This window comes from Mus pahari, chromosome 6 (assembly GCF_900095145.1).
Source record: "Mus pahari chromosome 6, PAHARI_EIJ_v1.1, whole genome shotgun sequence".
In the NCBI taxonomy this organism is placed as follows: domain Eukaryota; kingdom Metazoa; phylum Chordata; class Mammalia; order Rodentia; family Muridae; genus Mus; species Mus pahari.
In genome coordinates this window covers 48781494-48807568 of record NC_034595.1, presented here as the reverse complement: position 1 = coordinate 48807568, position 26075 = coordinate 48781494, and positions in this window count along the sequence as shown.

Here is a 26075-nt window from a genome sequence, read left to right as displayed (position 1 = left end):
AGAGAGGCCCCTTGGTCTTGCAAACTTTATATGCCCCAGTACAAGGGAATGCCAAGAAGTGGGAGTGTGTGGGTAGGGGAACAGAGTGGGGGGAGAGTATAGGGGACTTTCGGGATAGCATTTGAAATGTAAATGAAGAAAATATCTAATAAAAATTTAAAAAAAAGAAAGAGAGGGAAGGTAATGAAATAAGGTAATGGGGTAAATGATTGGGCAAATCTACATTTTATGGCCACCATACACTGTACAAATGTAAGGGATTGCAAGGAAAATATATTAAGTTCAACAATGTCATTCCCACAACAATGTGATTGAATATTGTAATCAAAGTTATTAACTGAAAAAACATAACATTTCAATAGGTGTCAAACAAATGAAGAGGCAGAGGAGCTAGTGGAAGGTATTTAGGAAGCAGGGCCAGCACTGAAGAAGGTTTCTCACTATGGGGATGGCTTCTTCTAAAGTCCTGGGGCAGAAGTACATATTGAACATTAGCTGGAACCCTTAAGGCCAATCAATCTAGAGAATAGAGAGAACAGAAGGAAGCTGGTCAAAGATGTGATAGAAGAAAAAGTGAACAGTATCTGTTAGCAAGAGAGAGACAGAGAGACAGAGAAAGAATTCAGGTGTCAAGTGGAACACAGCCCTCGGAGTCATCCCCCACACTCCGCTGGGATGTAGACACGACTTTCTCTTTTGGGCAAACAGTGACCCAGGTAAAGTAGGAGGTAGGGAGTGGTAGAATTCTCAGGCTGGAAGAATGTTCGCTTATTTTTTTTTTTTTTAAGATGGTCACTTAACACACCCAAGGCAGAAAAATCTTGACAGATGTAGATAATTTATGAGCAGCTGCATATCAATGCACAAGAAGTAAATGGAAGAATTTGGCAGAGTTTCCTGGTTCTACGTTTAAACACAGTATAGAGCGGCTATCGCAGACCGTCACTGCTTAGTAAGAAAGAATTGATGTTGGGGCGGGTGGCCAGCACTGAGGGAAGAAAGAAGATGTGTTGGAAGGTGGAGGATATCAGAAAGGCTAAGACCCACAAAGACTTCCTACCTGCCCGAAGCATCTTTTCCTCTTACAGGAAAGAGCAACTATTCCTTGGGCTGAGTGTCATTCTCCTTCATTTCCATCCGTTGGACTCAGAAGAGAAGGTTTGTGTATTTTAATTAAAACAGATCTTCGTCAAACTGTTTCAACTTGAGGGTTTTTTTTTTAAAAAAACAAAACAAAACAAAAAACCCCACAAATGCCCAGACTACACCTACCATGTGGTAGGAGTCACGAAGCCGTGTGGCACCATATTACACAAGGTGCTCTGGGCTTGCTTCTGTCAAACAAATTAAACGCCCGCACTTCACACACTTTACAAGGCCAAATTAAACACTTGTCAAGGGGAGATGCCTTTGCTGTGCAGGGCCTGCAGCCTCCTTGACGTGGGATTAGCTTTCTTGCAAATCTCTGGCTATCTTGGGTGAATTACAGGAAGGTGGCTCTTTATGTCCTAAGTGGTCATTTCTAAGATTTAGTCCTCCCCACAAGGATGCTTCTTGTTCCATTTATTCTAACACTGTAGTTAGTGAGTGGAGATCTTTACACTCACGGATGGTTTGTTTCTGCAAATAAACATTGCTATGGGTGTCAGGAATCTTTTCTCACAAGCAATTTATAGTAAATTAAAGGTGGACATTATTCCAGCCGTTGTCCTCACATATTGAACTATGGTAATTTACTGTTTGTTGATTTGGTCATTGTAATTGTTTGGTTGTAAACCAAAGTTATCTAACACCTATTTAGATTGGCATCAAGATAAACCTTAATATAAGCCTAACAGGTTTTATCTGCTGGCTACTGACCTTGGTGATGTTGTCGTTATTATTAATTATTATTATTATTATTATTATTATTATTATTATTATTATTAATGTGTGTGTAAAGAGAACAAATTTTGGGATTTTTTTTCTCTCAATCTACCTTGTTAGTGCAAAAATCTCTCTAATGTTTCTGCCTTACTGACTACTCCATGCTAGCGCAGCATGTTAGCGAGCCCAAGAGCTTTCAGGCATATCTTGTCTCTACCTCTTTCCCCCATATGGCAGCAAGAGTGCTCGGATTATTGATGGGTACCACCAGATTCAATTTTTTTCATGTAGGTTCTGGGAATCAAAGTCACATTATTAAGTTTGTGAGGCATCTGTGATGGTTATATACGCTCAGCCTAGGGAGTGGCACTATTAGAGGGTACGGTTTTATTGGAGGAGGTGCGTCACTGTGGCTTTAAGACCCCTCATCCTAGCTGCCTGTATTCTGCCTGTAGCCTTCAGATGAAGATGTGGAACTCTCAGACCTGCCTGCGCCATGCCTGCCTAGATGATGTCCTGCCCCTGCCTTGATGGTTATGGACTGAACCTCTGAACCTGTAAGTCAGCCTCAATTAAGTATTGTCCTTGTAAGAGTTTCCTTGCTCATGGTGTATGTTCTCAGCAGTACATCCCTCAGACAACTCCCCCTAGTGAAGTCTCTCCCAAGCTCTGGGTAATTTTTGATAAACAGTAACCTGCCCTGAGTTACATCCTTACATCCCCAAGACCACGGATACATTTTAGAATCTTACATTACAAAGCAAAAAGACAATGAATTCTTTGAATAATTTTGGATCCGCACTATCACTTTTAATACCACTTTGGTTCTTGCTCTGGTTACCCATCAGGGACGATTCATGAACCTTTTTAGTACATGAACCTTAAAGTAGAAACATGATTATATAATTATTATCATTTAGGAAGAAAGGCCTCTAAGTTTCCAGGGTAAACTTCACGTCTTCATTCTATTATCAGTTAAACTGGTTACTCTATCATAGGGAAGAGTAACTCAGCATTTGAACCCAAGGGTTACTGAGACTGGGGATTCCAGATAAACTACAACCCAGGTCAGCACTTGGAATGTGGCAGCATCAGTCACTCTGCAGAAAGCATGTCCAAGGCCAAGCAACCAAAGCTGACGGTGGTGGGGGATGATGACCATCTCAACTAACCATGATTCACAATTCCAGGGTTTCCTAGGCCACCAACCAGTCTAAGCACATTCCAAATATTCAGTTGTTTGGTCCTCTTGCCCATAGGCACCATGATGAGATCCTTCTGCAGTTGAGCACTCAATAATCCTTTCTTTACAGCATTTTGACCAGTGTGAGTTTCTGCATTGAATACTTCCCAGAGTGGGAACAGCACTGACCTATGGGTACACAGACGCATATTTAGAAGGCAATTTGTTTGTTTTCCATGTAACGAAGACAATGATAGTGGGTTGTGCTCTATGGCCTCCACAGCCAGGGGCTTTTGACAAGGCTTCTATAGGGTCTCGACTCCAACTCAAGCACAGAAATCTAAGCCAGAGACCATGCAATGTTTGTCTTTTGGGGTCTGGGTTACTGCACTCAGCATTACATTTTCTAGTTTTATATATTTCATTTCATTTTTTAAAAACTGAATAAAATTCCATTGTGTAAATGCACCACATTTATACTACCTATTAATCAGTTGATGGACATCTAGCTGATTGCATTCCCTAGTTACTGCAAATAGAGCAGCCATAAACATGGATATGAATATAGAATATGGTCCATGATGTCATAGAATATGGAATTCTTTGGGTATATGCCCAGGAGTGGTGTTGTTGCATCTCATGATAACTATTTGTAGCTTTGGGGGGAAACCTCTACACTGATTTCTGTGCTGGATTCACTAATTTACATGTCTACTAACAGTGAATAAGGACTCCCCCCTTTTTTTTTCATGTCTTTGCTGGCATTTGTTGTCATTTTGACTGGGGTAAGATAGAATCTCAAAGTAGTTTTAATTTGCATTTTTGTGATGTCTAATGATGTTGAACACTTTGAGCTCTTTTAAAAAGCAGTTTATATACCATTTTTATTTCTCCTCTGAGAACTCTCTGTTCAATATATGCCCAACACACAGATAAATACAAACAATTAAAAACCCTTATAGCATATGCCTTCAAATGGAGGAGTTCAGGTTACAAAACAATAGGTTAACTACACAGCGCAGCAGAAGGGAATTGATATGTGAAAATAGGAATGGGCAAATAAAAGAAAAGATTCTTGTAATCTTATTTTATTTTATAGATAGAGACTCTACAAATGATAAAAATCATTCTCGGTTGCCCAGGCTGACCCCGATCTGTCTGGATTCAAATGTTTTTCCTGCCTCAGTCTAACAATTTTCCTCATTATAGTTTTATTATAAAACTTCCTCCAGAGGCTCGTGTACTTGAACAGCTAGTTCCAGATGATAGAAATGTTCTGAAAGGCTGTGGGGCACTTGAGATGTATGGCCAGCCTAGCAGAAGTGAGTGTGTTGGGCATGAGCCTTGACTGAGATAGCAGATTCCTGGTTCTGGTCTAGTCCTCTCTGCTTCAGTTTCCCCACAATGCGAGAAGCTACTAACTCATGTTCTTCTGTGTTATACATGATGGTATCCCAGCTGCCATACCTCTTCCCCATCATGGACCATATCTTCTAAAATTGTTAGTCTACTCCTTTGTGTTGATTGGGTAGGATTTTTTGTTGTTGTTTTGCTTTTGGTGAGTTAGAGTCATCTGGGGAAAGAGAACACCACTTGAGGAACTGCCTCCATTGGACCAATCTGCAGGCCAGTCTGTGGGTTATTTTCTTGACTAATGATTGATGTTGGAAGAGCCAGCCTTCTGTGGGCATTGCCATCCCTGCCAGGTGGTCCTGGGTTCTGCAAGAAAGCAGGCTGAGGAAGGGATGAGGAACAAGCCTGTAAGCAATGTTTTCCATGGTATTTGTCTCAGTTCCTGCTTCCAGGCAGGAACCTTAAGTTCCTCCCCTGAATTCCCTCGGCAGTGGACTCTCAAGCATAACTGGAAACAAACCCTTTCATTTCCAAGTTGGTTTCGGTCACAGCAATAGAAAGCAAATGTAAATTGCCTACGGGAAGTATTTTATCGCAGAAATGAGAAAAGGAACCAAGGTAAAGTGTTATCAATAGTGTTAGAAAGGTTTACCGGCAGGATGGTATTTATATTAATTCTCATTTCTCCTTAGAATGCAGTTCAAATTCATTTCCTTGGTGCTATTTTCCAGATCATGTCCCTCAGTTGCTCTTAGGATTTCCCACGACAGGTTCTCCCAGTCCACAGTGCCTCTCTTCTATAGCTTTTAACACCATTTCTATTTCTCTGTCCGTGCTCACTTGCTCACATACCCAGGAATGCCTTCTTTACTGTATTGTAGCCCCGGGACGGCAAATGGAATGCTCGTTTTGATTACTTATCTATATTCAAAACAGACTCAGGGAAAGAGCTCTCCATGTATTTGTTAAAAGAATGACAGAATTTGCACAATATGATTAAAAATATATCCCCAGGATATATTACCAGACTCAATTAAGATATAAATGAGTAAGAGTTTTATAAATGCCAAACTCTGTATACATGTTAATTGCCATTGTTTCTACAGATAAAAAATTCTCTATTTTTCCATGTACATATTTTCGTTGGAAATGTTCCTACCAGAACAATAAAGCTAAATTTTGCAGACAATGGGCTTTTTTAGTCTAGATGATGTCACTTTACAAAGGGGGGCCTGGAAATGAAGATCTCAGGACTTCAGTGGAAAAAGCAGCTATATACATCCCGATTTCCACCATGTTTTCAGTCTCCATGGTTTCCTATAACATACCCACCCTTAGGAAGAAATCACTTGTGTTGTCTAGAACTACTGTGCTATCTCCATGTCCTGGGAGAAGAGCGTTGTGCCCAACGTTTAAGCTAACGTTTCCCTTTTAGAGTTGACCTCAGGACTGCTGCTGTTGCTTGCAATACGTTTCCTTGAGATTTCCCTGAAAACAAAATATCACCTTTGGATATAATTTTAGAAGTACTCCTGTGCTATTTATTGTTGTTGTTGGTGTTTCATTTGTTTGTTTTTGTTTGTAAACTACAAGCTAGAATTATTTGGGGTGAAGGAAGTTCAGTGGGGGAAATGCTTCTATCAAGTCAGCCTGTACACAAGTCCGAGGGGCGTTTTCTTGGTTAATGTTTTGTGTGCAGTGCTACCCCTGGGCAGATGGTCCTGAGTTACATAAGAAAGCAGACAGAGCAAATCTGTTAGTAGGGAGTAAACCAGCTCACAACATTCTTCAGTGGTCTCTGCTTCAGCTCTTGCCTCGAGGTTCCTGCTCTTGACTTTCCTTCATAATGGATGGTGATTTGAGACACACCAGCCAAAAGAAAACAAACAAAAAAACCCTTTCCTGCTCCCCAAGTTGCAGTGGTATGGCTTTATACCCAACTAGAGCAACTTCTATCAGCCAAACACACAATCAAACAGCATAAAAAGTTCCAAAATGAGAGTCCCATCATGGCTCTTCTGAAAGACACTCTTACCCCAGTGCAGTTCTATGTTCACTGATATTTAATGACCCCAAATCTCCATTTTGGTGATAGTGTGACCCTGGGAAGATTCGTCGTTCTGCCACTTACTCTGTGCCCTCACTGTGTCCTTGGTTCTTCATCTATGACATGTGAGGATAATAGCAACCTCATAGGCTGTGAGGATAAATGTACTCCGAGCACATACTATCATGGGTGTGGTTGCAATAATTTTCTGACAAGCGTTCAGCTGCAGCCTGGGTATTCATTTACTGGCTGAATTCTCTCTTGGTTTCTTTTTAGAGGTGAAAAGTGATTAATTTCTGGTTTGACGGTGTTTCCTTTAACACAGGCCACCTCATTAGCAAGACTGTTTCAGGGCCCTTTGTGGGCCTGTGAACCTCTGCTCCAGCAGATGCTGATCTTAGTTGTACTTTTCCAGTGTCTAGCATCAGGTAATGGCTGAGAAGGATAGCTTCGGATTCCGGTTCTGCCACTTGCTGGGCAAAGGATTGTTGGAGAGAAATTAAACTCTTCCCAGTTCATTGGAAAAGGTCCTGTAGTTGCTCTCAGGGTCTCCTATGAAGAGCGAATGAGATGAAACCCACAGGAACTGGTGCAGAAAGATCTATAGATCCTCTCTCCAGCTCCCTGGTCCTTTGCTCACAACTAAATCTACACGTCAGAGGGAACTTTCTGGAGAAACAATAACACCGTGGAGTGTGGTTGAGTCTCTTGTGGACACTCTAAGTCAGGAACTCAGAACTCATTTTGTGGGCAGAGTCTGGTGCAAGAAGCATTATTTTCACCCAATTTCCTAGAATCTGGAGAAGCACTTAATATAAAAACAAAACAAAACAAAACATCCTTTTTAGAGTTTTAACAGAGGTACCCTGGGTAGGTGGATAACTCTGCTCTCAGTGGTTATTCAGTGGACATCTCAGGACCAGATGTGGGCTACCTCTCTATAAGTTGTTCATGGAGATCCCAGAGCCCTCCTCAAGGCAATACAGGCTATAGCTATTGCTCTTGGTTGCTTGGAAGCTTCCTCCCTAGTAGTTAGAGTTCATAGAGCTAGAAGGTGCTAAGCAAGCTGCTGCAGATACAGGTCAGCAAGAGTCTTTACTTATTTGTGAACCCTGACAGCTACACTATCAATCTGCCAGGCAAGCATGCCCATTGGTGCAGTAGTGTCATGATTCTGAGGAGAGTAATCAACTATTTTCTGATTGGACTTGAGGCTTGCTCCAGTGAGGCTATTTCGCACCTGTAAACCTGGTCAAAACTCCATGGCTGATGATGTCATTAGTCTCAGGCTCAAATCTATCATATTGTTTTGCTGAATGTATATGGTATCAACCCACTTTTCTAAATATTTATGTTCATACTCAAATGAGCGCTGCTCTCAGCTTTGGCCAGAGAGGCTTCTTTTTGCAGTGGGTGGAAGTTAATGCAGAGCCTTGTAACTGTCAAAATTCTGAGAGTAATGGTTGAGTGAGTGCTCGGTCTTAGGCAGGGCGTCTGTATCATCCCTCTCCAAGGCTCAGACTACAGTGAGGCAAAGGTAGTGGAGAGAACGTGAGCTCTTCGAAGCACTCCTCTGCACAGGGTAGGACCGTCGCATAGATGCACCTACAGCTGCAGTTATCTGCACTGGATCTGTACAAGAAGGTATCAACATCCTGAACTGGGAATGGGCTCATGACGTTCATCCTTCCTGAGGGGCTCTTGGCAGCTAGTGATTGCTGGAGAAGAGAGTTAACTTTCTGCAGTGGCGTAGTACTGTAAGTCGCCTGGATCCAATAGGTGACCCTGTGCTCTTGCTTGTCCAAGTAATTAAATTCAGTAGGTGACAAAAGAAACACAAATAAACAAAAGTCAGGAAAATTGGAGGGGTACGAGGAGGAGGAGGAAGAGGAGGAGGAGGAGGAGGAGGGGTTCAGCAGGAGCAGGAAGAGAAGGAATAAAAGTGATCAGAATATTTTATACATGTAGAAAATTTTCAAGGGAAAAATGTTTAAAAAATAAAGGAAAAGCATTCTCTTCATTATAACAATATATCAGTTTATGCACAAATAACTGGGCGGCAGGGGGATTTACAAAATAACATCTTGATCTTGTTAAGAATTAATTAGGAGTGCTTGATGGCCTTGTTACTGGGGCACCACAGGTCTCTTACAGCTCAGGGAGGTTGCTTGATAATACCGAGTAGAAAGTGCCCAGCTCTGTGTGCATGCACTCATGTGTGTGCTCATGCGTGAGCATGTGTGCATTTGATCCTGAGAAAATGAACACAAACCCGAAGCTCCTCCTTCATGCACAAACACTTTAGACTCCCTGCCCCTCCCCCCCCACAGCATGTCTTGCTAACCTTAGCTGACGATTTTCACCAACTGTTCATTCGCTAAATACACTTTTCAGTATGTCACAGCTAAACTCTTCAAAGTCCGCTTCACTTCAAAAGAACTGGCTTTGCTCTCCAAATCCTGCTTTTCTTATGCTTGGGGTTTTTGATAACAAATGTTTACTGAGGCCCCACTGTGTAAGTGGCAAGTTCCCAGGATGGCTTTTCCAATGCCCTTACTGTTCCAGATGTTGGTAAATTGAAAATCCATGAATCTCGAGTTAAGGGAGAATTAAAATTATGTGTGAACATGAACCAAGTGCTTAGCGGGCACCATGCTGTTCACAACTGGCAGCAACAGAATTGAAGGATTTATTTTCATCTTGTTGACTTAAAATGTGAAGTCTAGTTGTGAGGGGCCTAGCCTACCTGTCTCTAGGGAATCTGCAAGCCAAAGCTACTCATTTAAATTCACCCAACATTCTTCATTGCTTGGAAAATGCTCAAGTCACTCACTTATTCCAGCCTGTGCTTTTGATAACATTTCATGGCCTATGAAATAAATGTTGGCATCGAAAGCTTTTCACAGCAGGAATTCTATTTACCTTTCTGTCCATGTTTCCTTTCATCCCTCCCCTGGCTCCCACTGGTCCAACAAGATAACTTCTTGCTCTCTTTCTTTCATGAAGTACCTGTTCTTGGCCAAGCTTCAATAATTAAAAAACATTTAGCTCCCACTTTTTTTTTTTCTGGGAGGAAGAGGAACATAGTGAAGTTCGGAGACGTTACATGGCAAGTTCAAGCTCAAAAGCAAGTGCTAGTTCAAACTCACAAACTAATACATGCATGGATGTTACTAGACTCAGGGGTACAGCTCCAAAGCACTGTGGGTAGAGATGGTCCCCTCATTCTATAATGCCTTCCTTTTCCCTTTGTACCCTTCATCCAGCTATGGCATAATTATGCTCTCCTCAAAGATGCCCACAGCACAGTTCTAGGGCCTGGGACATCTTATATTACATGCAAAGGGGGAAGAATCAAGCAGGGTGATTCTATACTATTTAAGTGGAGCCAGTAATATAAGAAGAATTCTTGGGGGAAATAGAGGAAGGTAGAAAAGGTGTTGGATTAGGAGATGGTAAAGCAGGGCTGTTACCTTTGAAGATGGATAAGGAATTAGGAGGCAGAGGCATTCCTCCAGTGGCCGCTGGAGAAAGCATGGGCACAGATTCAGTTCTGGAAATCTTGGGAAGGATTGGTATAACACATTGGTATATACTCTGTGACTCCTATGCTAGACTTCTAAGCTATAGACAGTTTTGTATTAGTAATGAGCTATCAAATTCTTGGTGATTTGTTTTAACAGGCATAGACAACTAATAGGTTTGAGGATATGGCTCAATGGTATAGCCCTTGCCTTATAGTTTTGAGGCCCTGCTTTGATCAATAACAAGCAATCAATCGAGATGATGATATTTTTCAAATAGCACACCTTCTCTACACACCTTCCCTACCTGTGCACCATGGCTACCTCTTTGAATATTCCTCCTTCAAAGACTGCTCTTGGGGAAGGTCTGAAGTTGGAACTGATAGAGACTGAGCCAGTCTCTTCACCTCAGGGAGACTGAGTGACTCATGAATAAAAAATCACCAGGAGACAATGAAAGGACAGGAGCCCAAGTCCTGCCCTCTTGATTTCGAGGAAAAATCCCTCAGGAGCACCAGCATTTTCCAGAGTTAGCTGGCTGGAAATATAATTATTAATGGTTCCGCATCAAAATTTTCAGAACCATAAAACTGGTTGAGGTACATTTTGTGAATGGCTTGTTGGAAATTTCATTAACTAAGTCTGTAGAAATGCCATGACTGGTTGTAATCAGTCCAGTGAAAACTGTCTGCGTTCATCTAACTAGTAATACTACTCATTGATATACCAGGTAGTAAGTATATCAAGACCTGGGAATTAAAATCATGAGTCTACACCCACCAAAAAACAAGATTTAGTGGGACTGGGGAAGGGAAGATACAGACGTAGAAAAAAGAAATTGTGGAGCAGCAAGTGATAGCACCAAGTGCAGAAAGGAGAATCCCAAAAGTCCAGAGCAAGGGGATTCAACCAAGTCCTAGTCTTCTGGAGGAGGTAACATCTTGGCTGAGCAGAGATGCAGAGGGTTGGAGTTGACTTACGGAGAAGCAGGGAATAATTTGGCAGTGAGTTACAATGGGTTTGGACCGGTTAAATCAATGAAACAAACCATAGAGTCCAAATGCCCACCTCTAGTGATGTCTGGTAATTCACTAAATTCATGAAGGGTCCGACTTCATTTGTGAATGGGGGCCCAGCCTGAGATGGTAGTTATGCGGCTTACAGGTTCAGAAGGCTATCCTAGACACAGGTGTGAGTCTTGGCTCTGCCTCTATCAGGCTGAGCTGACTTGAGTACACACTGTATACCTCAAAGTCTCATCTTTGAAGAAGGAATGTGATTTATTCCTTGCAGGGCTGCCGGGAAGGCTCAGCTGATGCACATCAGAGCAGGCGCATGGACTTACTACCCGTGAAAAAGGACTCATGTACTGGGTTCTCCTTCTGATGTGTCCTTACTGTAACTGTGTTGTTTAGTTCTATGAATTCTGAAGGTGGTTCGAATCTTGGTTCTGGGGGTTTTCATGGGTCTGTGGCAGGTTCGAAAGGAGGTGCCAGTGGAATTTGTCTTCAACTGGAAGGATGGACTCTATCTGTCTCCTTTCCCACATACCAGCTGGAGTCATCTTTCTGAATTGAAAGGTGATCATGCTGGCAATATGGAGAAGATATTTCTTAGTAGTCCCTGGCTGTGCATCTGGTGAGACCTGCTTCTCATCCCTGCACCCCGGACCCCCAGTGCTTTCACTGATTCTTGCTACCTTTTGACAGCACATCTGCAATATAACACCCTGGTTATATTTCCTAGAATGCTCTTATCCAATTATCCAGGTCTGGACAACTCCTGCTGCATCTAAAGCCCATCTCCAAAGCCTGTCCCAATTCTTCTCCATGAGACAACTACATCTCCTGGACTACCACGTTTCCACGTACACTATGCAAACACACTAAACTAGGTATTCAGCTACTGCTCCACCATTCTAGGTATCCATGGGTAGCAGTCTTGTGTAACTTTCATCTTTATATTTCTAGTGCACAATAGGGACCCAATAATGTTTGTTGAGTGACTGATGAGTGAAATGAAGAAAAGGCAGAATTTTCAAGGTGCTAACACTTAGATATAGTACGGTAGTATGGGAGTCCTATAAGTAATTACACCATCACATTTTGTAACAGATTGGTACTAGCCAGGGAATGACAGTATGTCCAAGAGGTAATGAATTAAAATCCAACTGTAGCATATCCCCTTTCAGAAATGGGAGCAGCCTTCAAGCTGGTTGAAAAATAGCCCTTAGTAAAAGTGTAAGAAAATATGTGCAATTAGATGCAATCAATAAAGTTGTCCTTGACTAATGTCTATATTTAAGGGAGCTTAATTAAATTATGAAAAAGGCCTCTCTGATTTAACTGTCAATCTGGTTTATCATGTAAGCTTGTGAGTGTTATATAGGGTTTTCTTTCAACGTTTCTGGATCCTATGATCCAGAGAACTATCAAGCAATTGCTTCAAAAGGAGGGATTCTACCAGGGCAGTCTGAGATAGCAATGGAGTCAAACACTTTGTGGGACATATTGACAACCACACAAATCTTGAAAATTCTGTTTTCCCCTCATTTCTTTCATCACATAGAAAGTACTTATTCATCACGCAATCTATGTGTTAGGGTCTGTGCTAAATGCTGGTAATATACTGGAGTAGATAAGATAGATATCAGGCAGACACATTTAAATGTATGATTATAAATTATAATTGCTTAGGCTCAAGTATCTCTAGTACTCCATTGTCATAATTCTATTTACATTAACTTCATATACTCAAAATAAGTGTGAAATATGAAGAATAGTATTTAACATAATAATATTAAGTTGGTGGGTCTTAGGGACATAAAAATATCTTCAAGGAACTTAGCACTGTAGTAGAAGAAATAGGCAAATAAACAGTTAAATTTACAGTGCAGTATGGGAAATGTGCTGCTGGAAACAGGCATATTGGCTGCTGAAGGGACAAAGTGGCCTTCCATCCCTCCATCTCCTTCAAGCCCATCTCTCCCTCCATTGACCTCTCCCCAAGTTACATAAGTGGACTTCAAGATGGAAGAAACTGAACATCATCATTAATTCTCTCTTCCTTAGGCCAGCTAGCTTGGTCCAGGTCACTGCACATTTGCTTCCTTCTGACCTTATGCACGCAAAGAAAGGGCATGACGCCACATGATCACCATTCTGGGAAGGTGGAAGGATGGAAAGACAGGTATGATAATAAATGTGCGTGCAAGAACTTAAAAAAAAATAAACAAGAGTTTGAACAAGGATACCTTGGATGGATGGATGGATGGATAAAGCCACTTGCAAAAACCATAGTTGTTAAATGAAAATATAGGTTCTGGGTTGTACTCTATTTCCTTGTGAGTTGTTGGCTCTTGAAGCAATACAGGCTACCACCATGACGGTGGGTTGTTCATTAGAACAGTGTAAGTAGACTTGGTGCTGGAGACACTGCATACTTTGGCTGTAGAACATGGAGAGATCGATCTGAAACTAAGCTGGGTGTTTCCTCCCTTACTTTCATTGTGTCAGAAGGTGCTATGTGGGCTGTGAGTGAAGAATTGTCATTAATGATCCTACTCAGCCATAGACGCTGCTTGCTATACTACAAATCAGCCAGGTAAGATGTGCCAAATGATGTAATATTAGTATGATGGTCAAAATTGTAGCTAATTTTGTTTGACTAGATCTGAGGCCTGCCTTGCAGGAAGAAAGACTGGTTATTAAAGCCTGCTCAAAAGGCTGCGTCTCAGGAGGTGGTTGGCTCTAATGAAGAAGAAAAAATTGTTGTTGTATTCTTAAATGGGCATGATTTACCTGCCAAATTGCTTTCTAAATACTTATATTTATGTCATAGATCAGTGTTGCTCTTAACTTTGGCCAGACAAATTTCTTTTTGCAGTGGATAGTGGCTCCTGGAGAAGGGACGGAGTGTTACAGGATTCAGTCTTCCAGGCAGGACATGGTGTTAGACTATAGAACTCTTAGCAGTTCTGATTATCTTCACAAGACATATACAAGACTGGGTCTATAGACATTCTATCATGGAAATTGGAAGGGTTTACAGGGTGCCACCGCTCCCTGAGGATATATTGGCAGCTAATGGTTGGTGGGGGAAGGAGTTCCATTTTCTCCATGGTGTAGCCACTGGTGAGCTGCCTCTGCTGTAAATAACCCCACATGCATTGTCTGTAAGTAATCCTAATGAAATTCATTGGGTTATCAAGCCAACTACCCAACACAAAAACCAATCAGTCAGTCAACCAACCAACCAAGCAACCAATCAATCAACCAACCAACCAACCAATCAACCAAACAACCAAACAATCAACCAAACAACCAAACAATCAACCAAACAACCAAACAATCAACCAACCAAACAAACAAAATCTAACTGGAGATATGGAACTTTTGGTTAGGGCCAAGGAACTGCCTAGAGGCAGTTATCTTGAAGGTGGCATTCAGATCCAGCAGTCTTCAGAGGTCCCTGGCCTGGCTGCTTTACCCACTCTCCAGTTGCTCTAGACATTTGGGATTAATGTCAAAGGCAGAAGCAGAACCAATGACAGCCCATGGATGGATAGCTTGTTTTCCATATTTAGAATATAGAACATACATATTAAGTACATAAAATGATTAATGAATCTATATTGAATTCCGCTGATTTTTATTACAAACATTTTAAGTATTTCTGAGGAGGGTCACTTCATAAATGAACAACTGAAATACCCTTAATATCATTTCCTTTGGTAGTGTAGTCAACAGCCAGGGCTTGTAAATAGCCATCACAGAATGAGTTCATACTGGGCACAGATTTTGCTGCCCAAGCACAGCTGATAGTTTTAGGTAGAAATGTCCTTAAGTGACAGAGGCATTCTTTTATTCCCTGTGGTTCTGAACATTTTATGTAGACTGACACTGCTAGCCTTGGCCCAGAGGGCATTAGAAATACAAACTTCAGATCTAGGCTAAGTCATTCACCTTTCAGACAAAAACGCTTGCAGGAAAAGTTCTATGGGATATGTCACGGCTGGGACTAGAATCTCAACTCTTCTGGTTCCCCAACCCCACCCTCACCTCTTTCTTTTACAGACCTGTCTCTCAAAAAAAAAAAAAATCACTTTGTGAATGAATGCAGCAAACTCCTATCTACAGGAGCTTTCTGCAAGAGAAAATACCTTTTCCTACCAATAAATGCAGGCATGGGATTCAGGAGGGGGCTAGGGCTGAGTTAAGTTCTGCACACATACAACTGTTTGGTCTTGTAGCCTAAGGCAAATGGCAACCTTCTCCCTGTGGGATGGCTCCATGCTTGTGTTTCCTGTAGGTATATGAGAGATATCGAGGTATCCATGGAACAGAATGTAGGCAGGGTTTACCTGGGGTACTACATCAATTTAAACCCTCTGAGTCAGAGGCACTTAGGAAAGCCTGTTTACAAACTGAGATGTGAACTCACAGGAAAGTTATGCATTCTGTTCATCTTATCTGCTGCCTTCTGCTTCCCTAGGCCAGGGGCAGGCAAGATGGCAAGGTGCAGACCTATTTGCCTGGCAGTTCTGATCCACTGGGATGGTGGTGGTGGTGAGGTGGGTGAAGTTAGGGTTAGGGTTGTGGAATATAATGAGAATCCAGGTAGGAAAGAGAAATCAAATCCCAGGCCAACATCCAAGCTTACACAGAACCAGTCTGGCCCTAAGTACCCAAGGAAGACAAACCCTTTGCCCTGGGGGAAAAGGTGAGCTAAGAAGTGACATTCCCTCAACTGTGCCCTACGCCTGGATCTCTCAGGTCACACAGCCACCACATTCTTCCTACTGTCTCACTCATTGCTCTTTTCCAGGTGTGGGCCGGGGGCTGGGGGCCGGCGGCTGAGTAGGGCACTCAATTCTATGCAGAGGTCTTGGGGGCTTTCTTCCTGTCTCCAGGATTAATTCACAGGAGAAGGCCTGGTGTCTGTGTTCAGCATCCCCCCCAGGTGCTGGCAGTTGGTGTCCCAAAGTTCCTGTTCTAGTTCCCTGGTATGAGACTGGAGATCAATATTCTGTCCTGGTGACCTGATGCATTCTGGGAAAAGTAGCCCCAAAACATTTAAATTAGCAAAGGGGTTTTGACTCTCAAGAGTGAAGCTGTCTTGTTTTACACTGTGGTATTCTAAATAGGAAGAAACAGAGAATTCCAAGCCTGGATCATAAAGGGCCCAGAGGTGTGCCTCCTACACTGGCTGGCTCTTGAAAGAATTCTGAAATTTACATGGTAGTTGCTAATTACATATTCAGCTCTGAGCTAATGAAACACAGATACACACCCACAAAGAGCTTAAAATTTAACTGCCACAAAACCCCACAAAGGTTAATTTCTTTATAATCAGAACTGTTCATGTTTTTTGACATTGTGCTATGGCACTGTCATGTGTTGGGATTCATTTGTAGGTGTCTCAGGACGTTGAAGCTAGCCAACGGGTCCTAGATTGGTTTACCTGCTTATAAAACATAGCTCGCCTAGTGCATAGAGTGGCACGAAACACAGTTGTGAAGGAATTTTCTTAGCAGTGCCTGTGTGCCTTGGAATCTTTTGACTCAAAATCATCGATTTCACATCGTGAGGTGCTTGTTTCCCTGCAGAATTGTGTTGAATCAAGTCACACATGCCCTGTCTCCTAGACCTGGGTAACCTGCCCCTGAGCAGGGGCTGGATTCTGTGGTAGTTGAGCTCAGTTTGGCTCTGTTTACTACAAGTGGTCATTCGGCCACTGGATCTTTTCCGTGATGATCCCACTCACGTAGGCCAAGTTTCTTGGATCTCTTTTGGAGCTCATTTGCAAAATGTCGTCCACCTGGTGTCTGTTTCCAGGTTCTGAATGAAGGCCAGGAGATGACAACATCCTGAGCTTGCCATGGGTGACAAGTCCTCTGTTATGATGGGGAGGGTTTGCAGTGCTATAAATAACTCTGTCAATATTGTGGTAATGGCACTTTAAAGCGGTTATTTCACAAGTGCTGCCGTAAGAGAGACCACAGCTGCACTCATTAATTCTGAAGTGCGCCTCCCTCAAAGCACAACATGCAGGTGCCACAATAGGACGGCGTAAGTCTAGATAATATTTATATTAAGAAAGACGTTAGAGTGACATTGTTAGTTTTTCCATTGTGTCTGGCATAATGAAAACAAATTATAATCACTTAATTGGAAATGGGGGGAAAAAGAGCAAAACATAACTTTGCCACAGACTCCCCACGCTCACAAATGGCTCCTCCCCCACTCGAGAGCGTGTATCATAATTGACAGCAGTAGGTTTTTTGATAATTAATTGCGGTAAATTATCACTTGGCACAAAAAAAGGCATAATTGCAATTAATTTGCAACCTTCCCAGCCTAACACTGAATTAGAAATGGAACTGCCACGATTTGAATGAGGAAGTAGAGGGTAGAAACAGTGTATCTCTTGACATACAGAGCTGGGGCAAGCTTTACTGTAATTTTTTCCTAGCATGAATGCAGCATCTTTGAACTGTCTTGGTTTAGGGGTTGTTTGACTTAGATTGTGACTGCTGGATCTGTGCTCTGAGAGTTGCCAAGAGGGGTGCCCTGCCGAGCTCTGCCCATCTCCTCTGTCTTCAGTTATTGCTGACTTGTGTCTTTGTGTCTTTGCTCTCTAAGTCTCTGGGGGTGCTGGAGGACTTCAGATAACAAACACTGTTTCGGGGAGGAATATTTGAATTCTTACTTCAAATTTTAATTTTAAAGAATTATTTATTTTATGTGCATGTGTGTTTTGGCTAATGTATATATTGTGCCACATGTGTGCATGCTTCTCTCAGAGATCAGATGAGGGCACGGAGTCCACTGGAACTGGAGTTATGGACAGTTGTGAAGTGCCATGTGAGTGCTGGGAACTAAACCCAGATCCTCTGCAATGGCATCAAGTGCTCTTAAGCACTGAGCCCTCTCCAGCCATTTATACCTTTATCTTTACAGCTTTTTGAAATGTTACTGGTGTATTAAAGTGGTATATGTCTAGGGTGTGCAACTTGATGTTTGGATGTGCATGCACAAGAGATGTGGTCATCATAGTCAAGTAATTAACATAAATACTTATTCTGTGTAGTTACTATTTGTGTGTGCTGAGACTGAACTTAAGATTCCCCCCTCCTGGCAAACTGTCAGTATAAACACTCTTTTTAACTCCCCCACTCCACTGTGGTAGACCTCTGGAAATCACTGGTCTTGCAGAATAATAACTCTCCACTTTCCCCTTCTATATGCTCCATGATAATATTAAAGACCCTCTCTCAAGATGACCACCTTTTTTGGTGCTTCCCATTTCTAGGGGGTGACGTGGCTCATTGGTAAGATCTTTGCTCCTGTATACTTTTATAGTGAGTGACATCAAGTTCAGTCTAATTGCTCAATAAGTAATTTGAAACAGAAATTTTCATTGGATTTAAGGGACCTCTTTATATTTCATCAGAGAGCCCTGGAAAACAAATCAAGAGGTTTCAAAAGATTACATTTGGGATATAGTTAAAATCAAGTGAGTTCATTAAGCCAAATGGTGACCTAAATATTATGGTGATGATGTTGCATGGCAGGTCTGACCAAAAGCTCAGGGGTCTGTGAATCTTTCCTCCTCTGGTGCTTATTTGCTGGGGAGAAAGGATCTGTGAAATCAGAGCAAGAAATTGAGTCCCCAAGTTCTGCAGTGTTTGATTATTTAAAAGAGATAAAGATCATATTCCAGGAAAGACCTATAACAAAAAGCCAAGCCTTATTAAATCATTTCTGGCACTCTTTGAATTCTTCTTAGCCCTATTGTCATAAACACTAAACTAATATGACTTTACAGCTAGAGCCCTCCACCACTGCTGCCCTGCCAGGGAACTCTGGCTTGCCCTGTGTGTAACACCTTCTCTGGGGGTTAATAAATCATTCAGTCATCATGCAAGGCTCCTTCCTCACAACACAGTGCTCTCAGTCAACCCTGCCACCAGCACCCCCCCCCCAAATAACTTCCTGTAGTTGCATTGAATTAGTCATGATGGTTTTACTGTGCAAGCTAATATTCACACATGTCAGAGTTCAAACCACTCCACATATTTCAGGAGACTTCAAACTCAACTCAAGCCTTAACTCTACTTGGGGCTGACTTTTTTTTTTTTTTTATTGAACTTCCTAGCGATGGCTCCACGATTAGGACCCCCCTGACTGCTGTTCCAGTGGACTGAGATTTAATTCTCAGCACCTACATAGCATCTTACAACTTTCTGTAACTCAAAGAACTGACACCTTCACAACTCATACCTGCAGGTACGATTCCAATGCACATAAAAAATAAAAATAAATAAATATTTTTTTTAAAAAAGACTTCGAGCAAGAGATGTAGATTTCACCAATCAGTTCTGCGCAGTGTGTGCCCCTGACCTGAGACATCGCCTCGCCCGCTGGAAATAGAGTTCCAATTTTACATTCTTAAACCCAAATGTGGTTGGAGACCTGCACTGTGGTCCTCACGCTTGTGTAGTAAGCACTTTATCCATTAACCCTACACAGCTCATTTGTGTTTGCTGACTTTTTTTTTGTGGTTCTGGGCATCCAGGCCAGGGCCTCACAATGCTAGGTAAACATTCAGCCACTGAGCTACACCCTGATTTCTTAGGTGCATTGGGCTTTTTTTTGTTTTGTTTTGTTTTGTTTTTGTTTTTGTTTTTCTCTAACTTGGAGAAAAGATGCTATGAAAGAAACCCAACCAGAGTCTACTGAAGGAGTTTTGTTCTGACTGCAACAGGAGAGGTTTGAATACCTGAAATACTGAAGATGCTGGCTATACAGAGGAGTGGCATGCACCTGATCTGCTGCCATCTGGCTAGCGATCCAGCTTTCTACCTCTGACTGGTTGGCAAATCATGGAGCTGATGTGAGTAGAAGCAAAGCTGAGCTGAGTGTTGGACAAACATTGGACGCTCCGTATTGCCAGTTGATTCGTTGCAGTTTCCAGTGGGTGCTTCACCGCTGTTCATATCACAGCCCTTCCTCTCAGCTGCCTGCCTTACCTTTCCCTTTCCCTGGTAAGCCCTTTTATTCCCTGCGTCTTTTTTTTTTTTTTTTTTTTTTTTCTGCTTCTTATAGTGGCTGATAGGCAGCTTTCTCAAACACTGAAGTATTCTCTGCTTTGGACCTAGTTTTATTCCAGGTTATACCCCCATCTCTGTGTCTAGGACTCTGACGGAAGTGATTCCCAGTGAACGAGAACTCTGACCAGCTTGAAGTCGTGATGGTGCCACGTGCAGACTCTGCAGACTGCTCTTGTCAGTGCTGACAAAATCCATAACTCCACAGTGCCACGTGCTATATCAAGGGATGCGTGAAGTAGACCTTAATGGCGCATCCACCCACGTAAAATGGAGACAAGATAGACAAGCATAGCCTTCATGTCAAGGAGGATAAGGTACCATACCCTTCCAAGAGGAGGGACTATTACCTCTGTTGACAGGACTTGGAGCTGGGCTCCAATTTTAATTTAACCATCTTCCTGTATGCATTGTCTTTGCCCTGTCACATGCCTCATGCTCTCTAATCCCGCCTGAAGTAGGAGACATCCCGTTGTAGTTCTTGTAGTTCCTGTCAGGAAAACCACTGAATCGAGGTACTTGGGCCTGCACAAGGCAGAACTTGAAAACCTTGTGCAGTTGGCTTGTTTGTTTGTGTTTGTGTTTTCCTGTAAAATTCTTTAGCCAAGGGACAAATAAGACTACAGACTCATAAACTGCGGAAGCATTTCTGCCCCCTTTTCTTCTGTCATCTGTAGCAAAGCAAATGCTGCCAACCAACCTCCTCATGAAGTGAAAACGAACTTCTTAAGCCTGCATTCTCTAAATTGAGACCTAAATCCGTGAAGGTGTCTGGAAAGACAAACACCCTTTCCCATAAGAGCACAAAACTGCACCAAAACCCTTGGTTCCATTTGGAGTCCATGTGACTCGTAGAAACTGGTAAAACAAAACAAAACAAAAAAACCTCATGGTAGTTAGTAGCTGGCATAGACTATAACACTCCCAGGGGAAGGTCTGAGCTTCTACCCAGGATGACAGGGACAGAGCGAGTGGGGTGCGTCTCTGCAGGGTCTCTGCAGGCTTTTGCAGGCAGAGTGGTTTCTGTTTTGCTGACTGTGCATTTCAGACACTGTCACGGCTTGCTCTTTGGAAAAGGGACTGCAGAAAAACGTGCCTTGCTTAGAAATGACTTGCTCACTCAGACCTGCTGGAGCAGGGATGGCTGCTGAGGGATAGGTATTTCTCAGGAGTCTTTGCCCTGAGCCTCTGCCCTGCCTCATAGTATGTCCACCATCAGGTGGGAGGGCTGTTCTATGCTGTGCTCCTGGGTAGGGTTGCCTCATTGCATCACTGCTAAGAGATGGGAGTCTGAAGGCTGGCTGATGGATTTATGAAGAGGTCAAAACCAAGTGCAAAAAGTAGCCAGAGCTGATAGGATGCATACAGGGTCAACCAAGAGGTACTGTTGTAGGCAGAACCAGCCTTGCACTTGCAGAGGCACCCTGGGTACATTGGTGGTCACCCTTTGGCTTCGACATGTGCCTCTCAAGGGCTCTGGGAGCCCCCACAGAAGCCTGAAAAGCTGAGAAGAGCTCGCAGCTCCAGTCACAGCCGCTATGCCTGCTTCATTACTAAAGCACCAAGATTTACTTTGCATAGTCTGAAAGCTCACACTGTGACAGGGTGGCTGTGTTCAGCATCCTCCAGCTCGGAGGTTGCAGGATGGGAGAAACAAGAAAAGAACCCTTGCTGGGAAAAGGAGCAGCACAAGAAACAGAAATTCCTGCAACAAATAAATCCCCGTCCCATCTATCTCAATCTCTGAAACTTTAAAGATTTAAAATCTGCTTTAAAAAAAAAAACCTGCAGTTCTCAGCAAATAGAGACTACTTTAAATTATTTAGGTTTGTTAGACCCACAAATCATCCATCCAGAACATTTTTAAATAAAGAGCCAATAATTCTCTTTGCAAAAAAATGTCCTTCCAGGGGCCATGTATATGACATTAACCTGAACTGGGGGTGGGGGTGGGGGTAACAGTAGTGATTCCCAAATTATAATCATTTTATGAAATAAATAAATGAATTTGATTAAATAAAGATGGATAGCTTTTTTTTTTTGTCAGCAAATCTTGGAAGCAAAAATCACTTAGGACCCTAAATACATAAAGTAATATTTTTGGAGTATTTCACAAAATTAGTACATTTCTCAAGCCCTTTTGCTTTAATAGTGCTTAGAAAGGAGGCAGAAAGGGTGGGGAGAAAAGGGAGGGAGAAAAATCCAGGCTCGGGGTTCTAGATCCAGAGAGCTTAGCCGTCCAGTTGCTATCTGTCCTCTTGCTGCCAGGCCCTCACCCTCCCGTGGCAGATGGTTGCAAACAGAGCAAACCTCGACAGCGATGAGTTTCATACGAATGTTCTGCCCTCTGTTTGTGCCTGTGAGTCACAGTCTGCCCTCTGAGAGAGAGGGTGCACGGGGCAGCAGTTATTCAAGGACAACTTGAATCACTTGGTCGTCTCTTAGGGATATTGGAGGCACGCTGGCAGAAGGGGTGAGATGTTTCTGAGGTGTTGGAATTTCTTCTTCCTCTGTCTAGGATGACACTGAATGGCAAGGTTAAGTTAGTGTGTTCACTTGAGTCTGAAAAAGCCATTCTAGTGGAGGGTCCAGAGTAAAATCAGACAAGGAAAGAAAGAATCAGGGCTGGGTGTAGCATTTTAGTTAGAATCCCGATGTTATCTTAGTTTGAGACCATACCAAAGAATGTGTTCATTGCGTTTGAGCTTTTATTCTCCTACACAAATCATCAAGAACACTGTTTACTGTTTAGGGTAATGGTGAGCGTTCAAGTCCAAGAGCAGTTGTTGGATTCCTGAGGTGTTATCTGGATCCATAGATCAGGCTTCCTGCTTGTAAAGAGTTAATTTAAAGGCACAGCAAGTGGAGCACAATGAAGTAGTAAGGAAAATGCTGCGCAAGGGCTAGCAGAGGCAAGTAAGCAGAGGGTGATAGACAGGTATCAAAGAGGAGCCCCCCCATCCATCCTGGGGCAGGAGGTGGGTCACAGAAAATGTCTCCCAGGATAGAAAGGTAAAGTGAGGGTCACAATCTGTATTTGTAGGACATAGTGTCAAGTGCAAGACCATGAACACAAAGACCTTTGTGCATCGTGCTAAGAACCTGAGTTTTGTTCCTGGTGATGGGAAGCCAAAGATGGGTTTAATACAGTGGTGAGTTTTGTTGCTATAGTGGAAAGCACCATCCACAGAGGAGGCCCAAGGCAATGTGCGTTTGGGCATTTTTGTGCTGAAATATTTTTCTAGGCTATTAGTCACATTTCTTAATACCTTGCATATGAAGATGAATATGCTCTCTGTGTATTTCCTTGTATGTATGAGTACATGTGTGCTATAGTGCACGTCTGCAGGTCAGTGCCAGGCTAGCTGTCCAATAAACTCGCAGGGATTTTCCTGTTTCCACCTCCTACAAGACATGAGCTGCCATGCTTGGTTATACGTAGATTCTGAGCAATTTGAATTAAGTCCCTCATATTTGTGTGGCAAGAACTTTACCCACTAAACCACCCTCAGCCCATCCCACACATACAAGACTTCTTGATAAGGCTGACTTAATGTCACAAGAACCCTGGGGTGGGAACTGTGAGACAGTCTGATTTGCACTCTGCCCCCACACTGGGTGGTCCTGGGAAATTCACTTCCTATCTTTGATATTTAATTTCATGAACAGTAAACGGATTACGGCTATCTACTCCATCTGGTCACAGAGTGCGATGTCAGCATCAGGTGTTCCTCTGGTGTTTTTGAGGCTCCCTAGAGGATGCTGGGAACCTGAGGTCATGGGACAGGGAAGGGGTGCGCAGTCCAGGTAGGGTCGTGAGAACAGTATGTCGAAGAGGTAAGTAAGTACATCTTTTCTTCGTTCTCATTCCGTGCCTCCCAAGCACGCGCGTCTCTAGCTTGCCCTACAGAGTGCCTGAAGCTGAGAACAGCTCTGCTGATTTATAGGCAGGAGGCAGATTTGCTTTAATATCGCAACACAGAAAGTCAGTTCTCTTAAATAATCGGCGTGCAGATTTACGGCTGTGCTGCGTGCTCGGCTTGGTGCTGTCTCTGACCACGGCTGGTGCTTCACTCTGGAATGGCTGAAGTCAGCAACTTGCCCGAGATCGGGGGAAATAGATCCCAGGGCAGTAGGCAGCCCTTTTCTGCTGGCTTCCCTCCCTCCCACCACTTTGTTACATACTGTCAGGTCTCTGGGGACCTTCTTAGAAAGCTGGGGGCTGCCTGGTTCCTGTGGTGCCAGAACGGATGGGCAGAGAGAAAGGGCCGGGACTTGTCGGTCACTAACTGAGAGACACCAGGGAGCTCCAATGTTCCTTTTGCCTGTGCTTGTTACTGTTAGGGTTTGGGGGCTGCAAATCAGGAAGGGGAACTATTAGGCTCCTGGTTCCTAATAAAAACAAGAATGCATTCGTTCAGCAAATATTTAGATGACGCTATAATCCAGTAACTGTCCTGCATGATTTACCATGACTCAGTATGTTATTTTTCTTAATAACCCTCTAAGACTATTACTATCTCTGCGGTACAGAAGAGGAAAGGGAGACACAACCAATGTTTTGAAGGTCACAAAACTTCTGAAAAACAGAGAACTTGAACCTGTGCTCCATTGAAGATGACATACCATGCAATTCACATGCAAATCACAGCACGCAGTTACTGACGTGTACATTTTTTAATGTCTTGCTTCATCATCGACATTACTATGTAAGACAGGCACTCTTTTGACCAACCCCACTGTATAGAGGAGAACAACCACAGTAAGTGGGTGACAAGAGGCACAGTTAGGGTTTAAGTTCTACCTGGCATGAGAATTGCATTTTGCCTATTTCATTTGCTATATAGTTCAGTTACTATGACCAGGGCCCTCTTCCCAGTTTGGCCGGGACAAAGACTGGCTACGGAAACTGTAGGGTATAATGTGTGGCCCGACTTCTCGAATCCCTCGTTCTTTTTAATGGGTACAGTTGGCCTCTTTTCCAGCTGCTGCATTCTCTCCCAGCTCAATAGCTTCATCAGGTAGCAGCAGGACTCCACCCTGCTCTCGGGTCTACCATGCTGTCTATCTCTTCTTGATTTCTTATGCCTGACCTCACCTCCCTGGACTCATTTGCACAATTAGATGACCCATCCTTGACTCATTGCCTGTATTCTTGATCCTGGCTTTCTCCAGGCTGCTGTCATTCCTTCAGCCACCTTTTCCTATGGTTGAGGTTGAGAGGAACCTGACACAGCTGGAGTTACACTGAAGCCCAAGCACTGGTCCCCAACACAAAGAACTAACAGTGTAGTAGGCAGAGACAGCACAAGGTCATGGTTCTAGTATAAGTCAAGGGTTTAAGTCATTAAATATACAGAATTACAGCAACCAAGGGTAGAAATACCACAGTCAGTTGAGTGTGTGTGTGTGTTTATATTTGTGTGCATATATGTGTTTATGTGTTTGTGTGTGTATGTGTGTGTTATGTATGCAGGTATATAGGTGATAAGAAAAACATTGGGAGACAGAGAAAACTAAGTTTGATTCAAGCCTATTTTCTAATGTCAAGAGGCCGGATGAAAGGATTAGTGTTAGGAACAGCAGTTTGAAGGTGCTCAAGTCCAGGACTGTATGGTCAATCAGGGTAGCTCTTAGAAAGTCATGATGGCCACAGTAAGGGGATCTAAAAGGAGACATAGGAGTGTGCAGTTGCCAGGATTTGAGGAGTCATGAGATGAGGCTGATGTTGGGCTGGGAGCTAAGGAATTAGATTTATCTTGCAGCCCACAACTTTGAACAGTGGCATATGAAAATCACCCTTGGAAACTGTGTGCTTAGGCTCCCCTGATTTTCTGAGAATTGAAATTTGTATTCATTTTCTGTACAAATATCCTGTTTATTGTTCCCCATCTATTCCAGATAAGCTGTATCCCATCCACTAGACTGGTCACCCTTGCAGTAGATTACAAAGATTGCTCTCCCCTCCCACCCTTGCTCTTCCCACAATCT